The sequence below is a fragment of the Balaenoptera physalus genome (assembly GCF_965194825.1).
Source record: "Balaenoptera physalus genome assembly, chromosome: 17".
NCBI classification, from domain to species: domain Eukaryota; kingdom Metazoa; phylum Chordata; class Mammalia; order Artiodactyla; family Balaenopteridae; genus Balaenoptera; species Balaenoptera physalus.
In genome coordinates, this window is record NC_138895.1 from 46,323,509 (window position 1) to 46,338,778 (window position 15,270).

A 15,270-nucleotide genomic window follows, 5' to 3' on the forward strand; every position below is an offset into this window, starting at 1 on the left:
CATAAATTTAAAATTCAGGCTTCTACAGCCATCTGTTTTCTTGCAACAATCCGAAAAGAAGAAAAGCCCAAGGCAGATGTGCAGGTGGGAGAGAAGGTTCTGCCTGGCTTGGCCAACTTTTCTGAGTTTTGCTTTGCTTTCTTTTACCTCCCCAGCAGAGGAAGGCATGACTTTCCTTCCTTCAGGGAGGGATTTCAGTCCCTGTGTCAGTTTCCTGCTGTACTGGGAGAAGGCATAAGGAAATGGCCAGCATCTTCTTTTTCTCCCCACTCCTCTTATTAGTTCATTTAATCATGTTAAACCTATCTTCTGGACAATTTGTAAAAAACTGTATTTATTTATTTATTTATTTATTTATTTATTTACTTACTTACTTACTTACTTACTTACTTACTTACTTACTTATTTTTGGCCGTGTGGCTTGTAGGATCTTAGTTGCCCGACCAGGGATGAATTGAACCTGCGCCCTCGGCAGTGAAAGCATGGAGTCCCAACCACTGGACTACCAGGGAATTCCCTAAAAAAATTTTTTGTTCATTTTATCTTTGTCTTCTAGTGCACTCTCTGTCTCTCCTTGTCTCTTTGTCTGTCTGTCTCTCTCTCTCTCTCTCTCTCTCTCTCTCACACACACACGCACACAGACTAGGAGTGGAGTGTCCATTTTATGAACAAGAAATCATCCTACTGACTTGCTTAATCAGGTCTGCCTGGCAATCTTGGCAGAAGCTGGAGAACTGGAACCCACTGCTTGCCTGGATCGTAGGCGATTTTGTAGCTTGCTGGGCCACTGGGCCTCTCATTGGGAATTTTTCTGAGGATGACTTTGGCATGGTGAATGGATATGATTTGGCAGCTGCAGGACCCAGATGCCACGGCCCTTTTTTATTTTGTTCTTGGCACTGTCATCTGTGTCTAAGGGACTGGGCTACTTCTAAAGCTGCTTGGCTTTATTCCAGCGGTGCTGTTGCAGCAACTGTGAAATGCCTTCGAAAGCTGACATGACATTTTGGGGGCCTGCTGGGCTACAGTGCTCTCTCAAATGCAACCTAGCCTGGGACTCACTTTTAGCTTTATATAATTAACTTTTTCTAGTTTATCTTGAGAAATAAGTCCTCAGCAAACCACATGCAAAGTCTATTTCACATTCTAATGTCCCTCTCTGAAAACCTCAGCAGTATGAGCAAGGATCCACCCATCCCAAACCCTAGTTTAACAGCCCTGTACGTAAGCTGGCGGTTTGTGGGATCATCTTGCTGGGTTCTATGTACTCATTTTCATTCTACTCTGACATTGCTTTTATATATAACTCATGACTGATCTCACTGTATGACCTGGAATGAATCATTTAACCATTCTGACAACTTCTTGAAATGCCATGAGAGTAGACAAAGACTTGCCTCCCTTGGGCTTGCTGGTGTGTGGATCACTGGGTTGATGTTTGTGAGTGTGAGGAAGGGCTAGGCCGGCGTGGTTAACACACAAATTTTCAACTTGCAAGTTACCCACAATTCTGAACAGCTGTTGTCACCCCATCAGAGTAGTCTCAGCCACTAGTTTCACCAGGCCCCCCACGCTGTCAACAGAAGCCTCGAGCAGTTTCTGCTCTCAGAATCCCTGCCCTGTCCCTTTCTTCCACTCCCTGGGTTCCTCTGGGCTCTAGATTGAGACATATCCAGAGACAGGGTCGCAAGCCTTACCTTACAGCTTAGTGTCAGGGTGTAAAAGGGTCTGGAGCAGAGATGGCAAATGCCTGGCTTTGGGGCCTCTCTTCCTGCTTCTCCGTTCATGGAGGACATCATTAATTGATACTGGTTCCTTTCCTGCTAAGGCCAATCTCAGAATTCTTCCCCAGACAGTGGTCTGAGTTCTGTGCACCCACAGTCATTGATTGGAATTGAGTTGGGAGATAAAACCTATTCACTATCCTTTGCCCAGAGGGACACTGGTCTTGAGGCCATAGTTGTTCTGAATCAGCCATGTTGTTAAAAGTTTGGTCTATTTAAATAGGTTGGCCCGGGAACCAAATCTAATTTGCAGTATTGTTTTGTTGGGAAATGCATTCAACTTGAAATACTAGCTTACAAGTGAACTTTTGGAAAGCAACTGGTGCATAAATGTACCAGCAACTCCTGTACTTTGGTTTTGTGGTGGTAAGAGCAGCTACAAGGGTTGAGGTTAAGAGCGTGGACTGCATAGGTCTAATCCTGTCCCTGCCTCTTACTGGCCGTGTGACTTTACACAACTGAACCTCTCTGTGGCTCAATTCCTTCAACTATAAAATGGGGAAGGTAATAGGATTACCCTCCTCATAGGATTATTATGAGGATTAAAAAGGTATTATTTGTAAAGCCCTTAGAATAGCGCCTAGCATACAGAAGGTACAATATAAGAGTTCATGAATTAAAATAAACGCCATGTTCCGATCTGAACTGGGAGACTATATCTGTTTCCTTTTATTCTCTCTATGAAACAAAAAACTGAGATGATCACAAATTTTGTAGTTGTATGAATGAGGTGCTGTTGGTATCTATTAATAATTTATTTAACACTTTACAAATGTATTAACTCATTTAGTACTCCCAATAACCTTCTGCAGCGGGGCGTTAGTTCCAATTTTACAGGTGAGATAACTGAAACGTTTCTATATGGTATTAAAATGGACTGGTACAGCCAGACACACCTTTAGGCACCTCTCAGACACATGGAGACGAGGTGATGACCCTATGCCAGAGACAAGGATATACTTCAGGGACTTTGTCCAAACATCTTCTGTAACATTAACATGTCCCAGAGGATAAAAATGTGGGTTATTCAAAGTTGTACACACTGACCCCATTGATGCTTTCCCCCTAATTCTGTTATTTAAATTTTGCTTAAAAATTATCTTTTACTACCACAGAAAAAAGGGCATAGACATTGTTGTATATTAGAAAATAAAGACAAGCAAAAATAAGAGAATAAAAACGTATTCCTGCCACTCAATGAGTACTAGTACTAAGGTTAGTATTTATCCTTCTAGAACTTTACTTGTATTTCTCTTTTTTCCGCCAAATCAGATCACATGATGCTTACCACTGTTCTATTACCTGTTTTTTTTTTCTTTTCTGGTCAGTGATGTCCATTTTTCCATTTCAACACATTTCATCTCATCTAATAGTAAATCATATTTACATTACCCAGTCATCTCCAAAATGTGCTTTGTTGCTTTTTATCCAAATTTGAATCTCATCCAAGACCGTGTTTGCATCTGCTCGTCATGTCCCATAAACCTCTTTTAATCTACCCCTGTTTTCATGACACAGATTCTTTGAAGAGACTGGGCCAGTTGTCCTGCATCCTTGACCTTTTTTTTTTTTTTTTTAATTTGGAAACAATCGTAAATTTACAGAAAAGTTACAGTACAAATAATTTGTATTTTTTTTCTGAAGTATGTGAGAGTGAGTTGTTGACATGATGCCCCATCACATCCAGACATTTATGTGTATATTTCCTACAAAAAAGACATTCTCCTACATAACCACAATACCCCCATCAAATCAGGAAATTAACATTGATCCATCACTACCATCTAATCTTCAGACCCCCTTCAAGTTTCTTTAATTACCCCAGTAAAGCCTTTCAGATGAAGGATTCAGTCTGGAATAACGTGTGGAGTTGTGGTGTCGCATCTCTTTAGTCTGCTTTGATATAGAATATTTTTCAATCTTTCCTTGACTTTCATGACCTTGACATTGGTGGAGATTGGAGGCTAGTTATTTTGTATAATGTCCCTCCATTTAGATTTGTCTGATGTGTCTTCATGATTAGATTCAGGCTATGCATCTTTGGCAGAAATATCACAGAACTGATGTTGCATCCTTCTCACTACATCCCATCAGGTGTCCTAAGATTTAGATTTGTCCCATTACTGATGCTGTTAACAATAACCATTAATGTAGTGTCTGCCACCCAGGCATCTTTCTCTTTGTAATTAGTCAGTATCTAATGGGCAGGCCCTTTAGACTAGGGAAATATCTCATTATCCTATTACTTTTTTCTTTTTTTAAATAAATTTATTTATTTATTTATTTATTTATTTTTGGCTGCGTTGGGTCTTTGTTGCTGCGTGCGGGCTTTCTCTAGTTGCAGAGAGCAGGGGCTACTCTTCCTTGTGGTTCATGGGCTTGTCGTTGCGGTGGCTTCTCTTGTTGCGGAGCACGGGCTCTAGACGGGAGGGCTTCAGTAGCTGTGGCGTGCGGGCTCTAGAGCGCAGGCTCAGTAGTTGTGGTGCATGGGCTTAGTTGCTCCGCGGCATGTGGGATCTTCCCGGACCAGGGCTCGAACCCGTGTCCCCTGCATTGGCAGGCGGATTCTTAACCACTGCACCACCAGGGAAGCCCCTCATTATCCTATTTCTTATCATACTTTCAATTTGTTATTTATTTATGTCAGTATAGGTTCATGAATTCCTCTTTTATTTAATGGGTCATAACCTATAACTATCTTTATTTTCATGCTTATTATTGTTCCATATTTGCCTAGTGGGAGTCCCTTCAAGTTGGCTTCTGTGTCTTTCTGATGTGACATGTCTCTCAATTCTTTGATCACTTTTTAACTTGCTGCTACAAAAAGAGGTTTCAGTGTTATCTTGTACTTTTCCTAGCCCAGCTCTGGCATCAGCCCTTTATCCAAGGATCCCTGGTGTCTTTTAGTGGAGAATAGTGTTTAGAAACCAAAATCTAGGCACTTAGGATGCTCACTGATATTTGAGTATCACTACTCCCAGATCCTCTCAGTGCACAGAGCTAGGGAATGTGTATTTGTGCATGTACACATTTACATTTTTTATCTACTATCTATCTGTCTATCTATCTATCATCTATCAAGTATCTGTCTATCATCTATCTATCTGTTTATCCTCTATATATCTGTCTTGAAAACTATGTGTTCACACCATCATCTCCAACTCTAATCCAGCACCACAGGGTTCACTCTAGTCTTCCCTTTCCCATATTTGTAATGTCCTTCTCCAACCATGAGACATCTAGCTTTCCTTGTCCTTAATACATTTTCTTATTTAATCAACCCACCTCTATGTAACCAGTCTCTCGTCTGTCCTCCTTATACCATTTGGGCTCCATGTGGATGTCCTATTCACCCAGCTCAAGCCCTGACACTTCACATCACCTCACCCTTCTGTCTGGCCATCCTCCTCACCCCACTGGGGCTCCAACCCCACACCAGCCTCCCCCCCACCCCCCGCAATGTGGACATCTTCCTCACTCTGCTCAGCCTTTAATGTCTTACCCTGGGTTGCACCTCTGTGGGGAAGAGACATCCTTATCACCTTGTTCTGGCCGTGACACCCCACACGGGGGTCACCCTTCCACATGGAGACTTGCCTGACCCCACTCAGCCTTCAACTCCTTACACGGGCGGCTCATCTACATAAATGCCCTCTTCACCCTTCCCGGGCCAGGCTACCCTGTGCTAGGCTTAGCCCTTGTGTGGGTACCCTCCTCCTTCCACTCAGACACTAGCGCCCTCCTCTGGGCCACCACAGCTTACCATCCCTCAGGCCCTAAACACACACACATACACACTTTACTTGCTCAGCTCTATCTAATGGCTTTTGCACAAATTGTTCGGGAAGGAGAGAGGAAGGGAAAGAAGACAAGGAAGAGGGGCCACAATTGACTCTGGAGGAAGAGAATACTGTACTATCATCCTCTCCCACCAATGATCAAGACCCCAGATCCACACTTTTATTACTGGCTGGATAAGAAAGTGTTTAGTAGTAATTCCACAAATACCATGGGTTTCTTTCCTGTGGGTATTTTTTGAGAGAGAGAGAGAGAGCCAGGAAAAGATTTCTGTTGTTCTTTCCCAATGAATTTGGTGAAGAGAGATGCCAGTTTGCTAATAATTAGTAGGGAACTGATTAGTTTGCAAGGGAACCCATAACAAGGTACCACAGACTGGGTGGTTTAAAAAGCAGACATTATTTTCTCACTGTTCTGGAGACTAGGAGTTCAAGATCAAGGTGTCCGCAGGGCTGGTTTCTTCTGAGGCCTCTTTCTTTGGCTTAGAGATGGCCGTCTTCTCCCCACATCTTCACTTTGTCTTCCTTTTGTTTATCTGTCCTAATCGCTTCTTGCAATAAGAACACCAGACATATTGGATTAGGGCCCACCTTAATGACTTCCTTTTAACTTAATTACTTCTTTAAAGATTCTATCTCCAAATACAGTTACATTCTGAGGCACTGGGGATTAGGAAGAAATTCCAGGGGACACAACTGAGTCTACAATAGGAACATACTCCCATAAGCTAAAAGTCTTATGTAAGGCTAAAAGTGGCCAGAGTGCCTTATGCAGTACAGATTTTTAAGACTTCCTTATTTGAATGACTAACCTCTTTGTAAAAGCTTATTCTTTCTTATCCTTTCCCGTCAAAAATTCCTATTAACAAATCTGGGAAAAATAGTCTGAATATTTTGTTGAGCTATAGAGGAAGTTTTGACCTTTGGGTTTCCTGGATAACATAAATTAAAGCCAAGGGCAACACCACCAAAAGAAGGGGAACATGTATTAAGGGGACCTGGAAGGTTTGCTTCAGGACCCATGGAAGGAAACAAAGGGCCCACAGAATGGAAACAAAATGACTCAGTGGTTCTCCCTTGTAGAGAGAGGTCTGGCTCAGGGGTCCCGGGCTGGGTGCAGAGGTTGGAGACATTGGCCCATGGGATACAATGGGTGCAGCCCAGGGTTTTTGGAGGAACTACATTCAGGGTGAGACTGAAATAGGCAGCCAGGCTCAATGTATCATGAAGTGTCAATCCAAAGAGATCCAGGACCAGACCACAGGACAGAAGTAGAGATAAGGAACCAGAGAAGAAGTTTTAGAGTGGAAAGTATAAAGTGGAACCTGGGGCAATTTTCTGAACCAGTGGGACATAACTAGGAGCTGTCTCTAGGTCCTCAGCAGTAAGGGTGAGCTTAGCCCTTACTCCTGTTAGGGTAATCCAACCAAATCATGTACTCTATGAACCAAGACTCTCTTGGAAGCAAATGGCAGAAACACTAGCTAAAATAAGCTTAAATAAAGGAAGTTATTGGTGCATGTAGCTGAAAGGGGCAAATCTAGCTTCAGGAACAACTGGATCTTGGCGTTCAAATTGTATCAGTACTTTGCAACTGATATCGGCTCAACCCTGCCTCCCTCTTTGGTTTGGCTGCATTTTTTCACCACATATGTCCTTTCTAGGGCTAGGATAGATGTTTTCAAATAGATCAACTTCCACTTTCCTTTATCTGTCCAGAAGAATCCATCCTCTCTCTTCCAGTGTCTGCATTACATTTTAAGGAAGACTCCAGTTCAGTTTGAGTCGTATACCCACTTCCAAACCAGTCACATGGTTAGGAAGATGGCGTACTCATTCTGGGTGTGGTGGAGGGGTGGGCACAACTGTACGAAAATCATGTGGAAAGAGAGAGCAGTGGATCCCTAGAAGGGCAGCAAAGTGCTGTTGCCAGAGGAATGGAGCATGGATGCATGGAAGGTGGTCCAAACTATGCATCCATTCCAGACTGCTCTGCCAAAACCAGGGGTGGACACATTTTACATGCCCAGGTCATCTTATGTCCTGAAGTAGTCTGTGTGCTAGATTATCTCTAATGTGCCTGAGAATGACCTCAGAAGACTAGGTCTGAGGACTCCTAGAGTTTCTTGCTATGGCACTGACCTCCTTCTGAGTCAGGTCCTGTCTCCACCTGCTAAACCAATGTCCACTCTCATCCACTTTTGCTTGTCATTTTAGTGTCCACAAAGAGATCGGTAAGAGTTATCTTGACTCTAGTACATGTAGTAGGCAAAGTACATCCAGCCTTGGCCAAGCAAAAAAATGAATCTTCAGGTTTCTGGTGAGATGCCTCCTGCCCGAGAGGCCTAGTGACAGTTTCTGCCTTTAGTAGACAACGTTATAATATACTCACAAATAAGGCAGATAATATCAGGTTGGTTCTCATTGCGTTTCCTTCATTCCATCTATCTATCTATCTATCTATCTATCTATCTATCTATCTATCTATCATCATTTATCTTCTATCATCTATAACACTTATATAGCACTCACCATGACCCAGGCATCATTTTAAGTGCTTTTTACAAATACCAGGTCCTTTATTCCACATAATCTTCATATCCTAACAGTCCCCTTTGTGTCACAGTTGAGGAAAGAGTTTTTCTTCTGCAGGTTTATGAAAGTCCAAAAATTGATCCTGAGCATTTGAAAGTCAAAGTAATCAATAATTAAAACTAACATGGGGGGTGGGTGGGAGGGAGGTCCAAGAGAGAGGGGATATAGGTATACATATAGCTGATTCACTTCATTGTACAGCAGAAACTAACACAACATTGTAAAGCAATTATACTCCAAAAAAAAAAAAAAAAACAGCTAACAATGAGAAACTTACCTCAGGGCAAATCAAGTTTACCCTCCCTCCCCTGCCAAAAAAAAATAATAATAATAATGTTGAATAAGTATTCACTGAAGTATATAGTCCTTGGGTCTTTTGAAAATTATAATTTCAGACAGTCCTCTGAACTACCTTAATGTGATATAAATAAAAGGAATTCAGTCTTCTACGTATTGGATACTATGCTAAAAATATATATACTTATTTATTTGTCCTTAGTGAATGAGTCATAATTCCTGCTCTGATGAAACTTACTCTCTAGTGAATAATAGTCAAATGTGGCAGAGACTGAGAATTGTCTCCCTGTTTATTCCATCCTTCTTCCTATTAGTAATAGAATCCCCAAAAGTTTTAGCTGTGCCTATGGCTGCCAAGGTAGAAACTACTTTCCCCAGCACCACTGTAACTAAATGTGGCTGTGAAATTATATTTGGGCCAATCAGGTGTGAACAGAAATAATGCATGCAACTCCCAGGTCAGTTGATTAAAGAATCCCCTTTCTCTCACGTTTTTTTTTCTCCCTTCCCGTGGATTAGAATGTGCAGATGTGGTGCTGGGGTCCAGCTTCACCCACAGGGTAAGAACCACACTCTAGCAGCCTATCTCAAATGGGGTTCCTGTAAGAGAAATAAACCTTACAGAAAATGATTTAAGTAACTTCTTATCTCCATTATTCCAAGGATGGTACAAAGCTATACTATTCCAGATACATAAGAGAAAGGTTAATTCATTACCACAATGGATGCTTTAAAGCATTAAAGCTTAATTCTCTCAATTGGGAAGGGCTGCTTGAGGATGTTGAAACAAGAAAATAAAAGAAACCTGCATTCCTGGATGTCCACTTGGACTTCAGCCTCCAACCCATTTTGACTGCCTGCCCATCTCTGGACAATATGAGAGAGAAATGAATGTCAATATTATTTGAGTTTCTATGTTTTGTGGTGTCTTTTATACAGCAGCTTAGCCTTTTGCCTATCTAATTTATACCAGTAGGAGAAAGAACATTGCAGTGGGATTCAAGAGAACTGGGTCCAAAGAGCTGTGTGATGTTGGGCCAGTTGGTCTCAATCTGAGAAGATAAATAAGAACACTTTGGGTATTGTCTTTGGCACAATGCTTCAGCCAAGGGAAGCCATCTGGACAGAGCAGTAGCTACAGACTCAGGGAGAACATCTCTAAAGCAATGCCAGGAGGTGCTTTTTCTACTTGCCTCCTGCCCAACTTTGTCCTAGACACTTCTGGGGTAAATACCCCTCTTATTCATGAACCGAAACTTCAAACTGCCAAGGAATAAAGTGGATGTGTAAAAGAACTGTCAGACCAAACACATATCATTTGGCTGGCTTTCTTCTGGGAGACACATCTTTCCCCAAAGACAAAAAGTTGTAGTTGCCAGCAGAGAGGGTGTTAATAGTCATCTTAGGGGAATGCTGTATTCTGGGTTCTACTGAATTTTTGTTTCTCTCCAATATGTTGACTTTGCAGCACCAAAGTCAAACCACTGATCTCTCTCCCCAGAGTTCTTATCCATAGAATCATGGCATGCTACATATAACTAGCAGTGGTGCCCAAAATGCAAAGTCCATGGGCAATATCACATGCAAGTCTTGCAATCACAAGGTGGGGGAGATACAAATCTAGATTTTATGGATGAGAAAACTAATGTCTAGAGAATTTTAAATAGCTTGTAGAAGGCCACAGAGATATTAAATAATAGTCTGTCTGTAGCCTCTAACTATTGAATAAAAATGGCCTCTATTGTGGATTGAATTGTTGACCTCAATTTTTCACCTCTCCTTGTATCTACATTCTATACAAGTGACTTTACAGTGTCTCTCACTAGAGGCACGGTGTACTTCCCTGCCTCTTGACTTTGGACTCAGCTATATGACTTGCTTTGCCCAATGGAATGTGGGTGGACATCACTATGTCCCTGTTCTGATCCTAGGCCTTAAGAGAATCACAGTTTCTGCCTTCTCTCTGGGGCTTCTGCCATTGCCATGGAAAGAAGATGCCCTGGATGGTCAACTGCACCAAGGAGGATGCGAAGGAGCTCCCATAGGTAGTACTTCCCCTTTATCCCAGGCCCCAGAATTAACACACATGGAGCAGATGTGAGGTCCACGTACAGTGAGGAACTGAGCCCAGACAGACTTGCAGATTGAAGCAGGGAAGCCAGCTAAGCCCAGCCTAGTATAGGTCTGGCCAACCTGAAGACATGTGAGCAAGAATAAATGAGTTGTTTTAAGACGCTAGGATGGTTTGTTATACATCAATAGCTGGCTGAAACAATCTCTTAGAACACTTTTTATCCACTGTGGATATATTGCATTGTCCTGAAATGGGGATGTAATTATTCTGCTTATAAAATCTCCCTGTAGATTTTATGATAAAGTCCACACTCTAACTGATCTCTAAACAGTCTTGGATCTGATCCTTGCCTAACTGTCCACTGTATCTCCTCTGCACACTCATTACGTTGCCTCCCCACATAGGTTGTCATGTTTCACACCTCCATGTCTTTGTGTACACAGCAGCCTCTTCCTAGAATGTCTTGACTCCTCTGCCTAATTAATTCTAATCATTCTTCAAGATGAAGCAAATCATCGCCTCTTTCAGGAAGCTTTCTCTGCCCTCCAGTATGATTTAGATGCTCCCTTAGATGTGCTCACCTTTAGTCTAGCCCTTGTCACATCATATTAAAACCATCTTTTCACATGCTTGTCTCTTCCACCTGCCTCTAATCTCCTTGAGAGCAGAGACAGTGTTTCGTTTGTCCTTGATTCCTGTAATCCAGCACAATGCTAGGCAGAGGACAACCCCCGCAGGAAATGAATACTAAACAAAAGCATGAGATATCAAGCAATCACTTAAAACATGCCCAAACTAAGAAATCCATCTGTATCTTTAAGAAGACGCTCTTTTCCCTCAATAAGAGAAGGATTTTAACTGTACATGATCCCCAGGCTCCTACCAACTACTTAAGGGCTGCCACTATGTTTTTGTCTTTTGAAATTTTAGTTGTCATAAAATGCATATACCACAAAATTTACCATCTTAACCATTTTTAGGTATACAGTTTAATGACACTAAGTACATTCACATTGTTTTACTACCATCATCATCGTTCATCCATAGAACGCTTTTCCTCTTGCAAATCTGAAATTCTATACCCCTTAAACAATAACTCCCCATTCTCCCTTACCCCCATCCCCTAGCAACCACCATTCTACTTTCTGTCTCTATGAGCTTGACTACCCTAGGTACTTCATATAAGTGGAATTATACAGTAATTTTCTTTTTATGACTGGCTTATTTTACTCAGCATAATGTCCTTAAGGTTTATCCTTATAGCATGCATCAACTTTTCCTTCTTTCTAAGCCTGAACAATATTTCATTTTATGTATGCAACACGTTTTGTTTATCCATTCATCTGTCAGTGGAGACTTGGGTTGCTTCCAGTTTTTGGCTACTGTGAATAATACCACTATGAATATGGGTATATAAAAATCTACTTTCAATTCTCTTGGGTATAAACTGCAGGGGAGGAAAAAAATCTTTTTCCTCTACCTTCTTTGGTGACTGGGACCCTGAAAATTCAACTGCCAAAAGACAGGTTAACAAGAGAAATGGTTTACTATGTGTGCATATAGAGGACTTCATAGAAAAGAAGTGAAGACCCAAAGAAGCAGTTAGACCCAGGGGCTTGTATACTATTTTAACAAAGAGCAATAAATTTGTGGAGACTTGCCAAAATAAAAGAAAAGAGGTTTTGGATTTAGGGGGAGGTAAATTGTAGGAAGGCAAATAGATGCAGGAAGCTAATGGAAGATAAGTATTATTTTAATAAGGTTTGTTTGTGCAGGTTCATTCTAGTGCCATCTCTAGCAATGAAGGTTGTTTTCCTTCTCTTGGTACCAGAGAGGGGAGTGGGGACTTCTTCACAAAGGAAAATTTGTACTCTCCCTTTATGCAGAAAGGGGAGGGTAGAGAGCTTTCCCCTGCACCTGCTGTTTGTCAATTGTCTTCAGTTCAAATTGATCCTTATGCTAAAGTGGCATATTTTTTTTGGTAGCACATTCTTTTCTTTAAAATTTTATTTTATTGAAGTATAGTTGATTTACAATGTTGTATTAGTTTTCGGTGTACAGCAAAGTGATTCAGTTCTACATATACATAAAAGTTTGCAACTGCTTATCCCAAACTCCAAATCCTTCCCTCCCCCTTGGCAACCGCAAGTCTGTTCTCTACGTCTATGAGTCTGTTTCTCTTTCATAGATAAGTTCATTTGTGTCATATTTTAGATTCCACAAATAAGTGGTATCATAGGGTATTTGTCCTTGTCTGACTTACTTCACTTAGTATGATAATCTCTAGGTCCATCCATGTTGCTGCAAATGGCATTATTTCATTCTTTTTTATGGCTGAGTAATATTCCATTGTGTATATACATATATATGTATATATATATTCAATTGTATATATATATCTCACATCTTCTTTATCCATTCATCTGTCGATGGACACAGGTTGTTTCCATGTCTTGGCTATTGTAAACAGTGCTGCCATGAACCTAGGAGTGCAGGCATCTTGTCAAATTATAGTTTTGGCCGGATATATGCCCAGGAGTGGGATTGCTGGATCATATGGCAACACTATTTTTAGTTTTTTGAGGAACCTCCATTCTGATCCCCTTGAATACCTGGAAGTAGAATTACTGGATCATATAGTAATTCTATTTTGTAATTTTTTGAAGAGCTACCATACTGTTTTCCATAATGGCTGTACCATTTTACATTCCCACCAACAGTGCATGAAAGCTTCAATTTCTCCACATTCTTTCTAATATTTTTATTTTTTGACATCCTTCAGGGTATGACGTATGAGGTAGTTGCAACTATGTTTTAAGTAAATTCTTGTTTGGATTCAGGACATACTGTCCATAAGAATTTTCAAAGGAAGCAGAAAAGTATTTAAACTCAGCATTGTTTGTTCGACCAGGGTCTAACTGGAATCATTTGCAGAGGTTATAATGAAATCATACAATACGCTTAAAACCAACCAACACAACACCTATCACAGGTTGGGTTTTCCAGGATGCAGACTCTAAGAGAGAAATTACCATGCAGAAAGATTATAAGGGAGGGCTGGAGGGATCAACACCTGTGGAAAGAAAGGGCAGGGAAGAAAGCAGGATAAGATAGAAGCTAACTCTATGGGAAGCTCTGAAGCTAGGATGGCGCTTTCCAGTTTTCCTCCCTAGGAATGTGGTCTGGTAAGGCCATCTGTTTTCGAAGTGTGTATTATATTTCTTTGAAGGTGACATAGACCTGTTCCAGAATCCTGGGGGACTATGTTGTGGTTCTTTCTTTAGGAATTTCCATAAATTCTCTATGGTGTGTTTTCCCACACTGCTAAATCCAGTATCATAGCGTTTGCCTGGTTGTGTGGCCCAACTTCAGGGCAGTGCTTACTGCGGTCTGGATCTGCTGAAGAGCCTTTTCCTGCTCTGGTCCCGCTCAAACCTGGCAGCGTTTTTTGTCCCTCAGTATATGAGTTAGAGAATCCCTAGTTATAGAAATGTTGACTCAAGGAACCAAAGAAGTCTACCAAGCATTGTGCTTTCTTCTCTGTGGTGGGAAATGCAAGATTCAATAATCTGCCTTTTACTTTGGAGGGATGTCCCAGCACACCCCAGACCACTCATCAAATATTTTACTGATGTAGTGGGTCCCTTCATCTTGTTTAGGTTTACTTCCCACTCTCTAGAGCTCATGTGTCTTACAGTATTGCTACCTCTCAGCCTTTTTTGCTCATCGTCTCCAATGAGTATCATGTAATTGCTATAGTGGACCAGTGTAAAGCTCTGTGAGGTGTCGAGCTGGCCTACGTGTTTTTGTACTATATTATGACAGAGGATGGTAGAATTAACATAGCCCTGGGGTAAGACTGTTCATTCTAAATGAACATGACTTTTTTTCTGATCTTCCTTTCTAATGAGAATGGAAGAGAATATATGTATCTGATTAATGGCAGCATACCACATGTCTAAGGCCATGATAATCTGCTCAAGCAAAGGTACCACATGGAACAGCTGCTTCACTCAGGTTACTATTTGATTGAGTTTACAACAGTGCACTGTCATCCTCTAACTTTATTTAATTTTTGAGGGAACCAGGCTGAAAATTAAATGGAGATACAGTGGGGACCACCACCCTTACATCCTGTAGATCTTTGTGTCACTCTGAACCTACTGCCACAATTTTACATTTTGATAATTGGACACACCTCCTTCTGACATTTAACTGCAGCTGCCTGACGTCTATTATTTTGGTGTTCTTGCCCCTCTCATCAGCCCATCCTTATTGCTTTGGTAAATGGTTGGCTGGTGGACTTTCTAGCCTTAGGTAATCTATCTAGCATGCCCACCTCTCTGAACCTTTGATCCCTTCCTAAACCATCTGCCTTGGCAGATCTGGCACTTGTAGTGTGGGGCATCACTTGTTCCAAGATTCCCAAAAAGCTAACCTAGCTGCATATTAGTATCCTCTTGTGAGGTCCTTGCCATATGTTAAATCCTATCTCAGGGGAAAGTGCTACCATGTTGACAAACTCTCTCTTATTTATCTCTGTGTTCTGCCTTCCTTGATCCTGCATCATTAGGGACAGTACCATATTGATCAAGCTCCTGTTGGTACATAGTAGTCAGATCCTGCCTCAACTTTGGGAATAATCCCTTATTCCTGTACAAGGTCCAGCACAGCCCAACTAGAGTCCTGACCTTTGCATAGGAAAACTGCCTAGGGTGAGAAT

The 15,270-nt window shown here is 41.4% G+C and overlaps 1 long non-coding RNA gene across 1 annotated transcript in view; it reads right to left on the bottom strand.

Moving 5' to 3' along the window:
• The window catches only part of LOC309646463, a 57,306-nt gene extending 52,050 nt beyond the window's left edge, over positions 1–5,256 (bottom strand). Inside the window, exon 1 of the long non-coding RNA XR_014255385.1 lies at positions 4,031–5,256. This is a non-coding gene — a long non-coding RNA (uncharacterized lncRNA). The remainder of the gene's footprint in view (positions 1–4,030) is intronic.
• Positions 5,257–15,270: the final 10,014 nt, after the last annotated feature.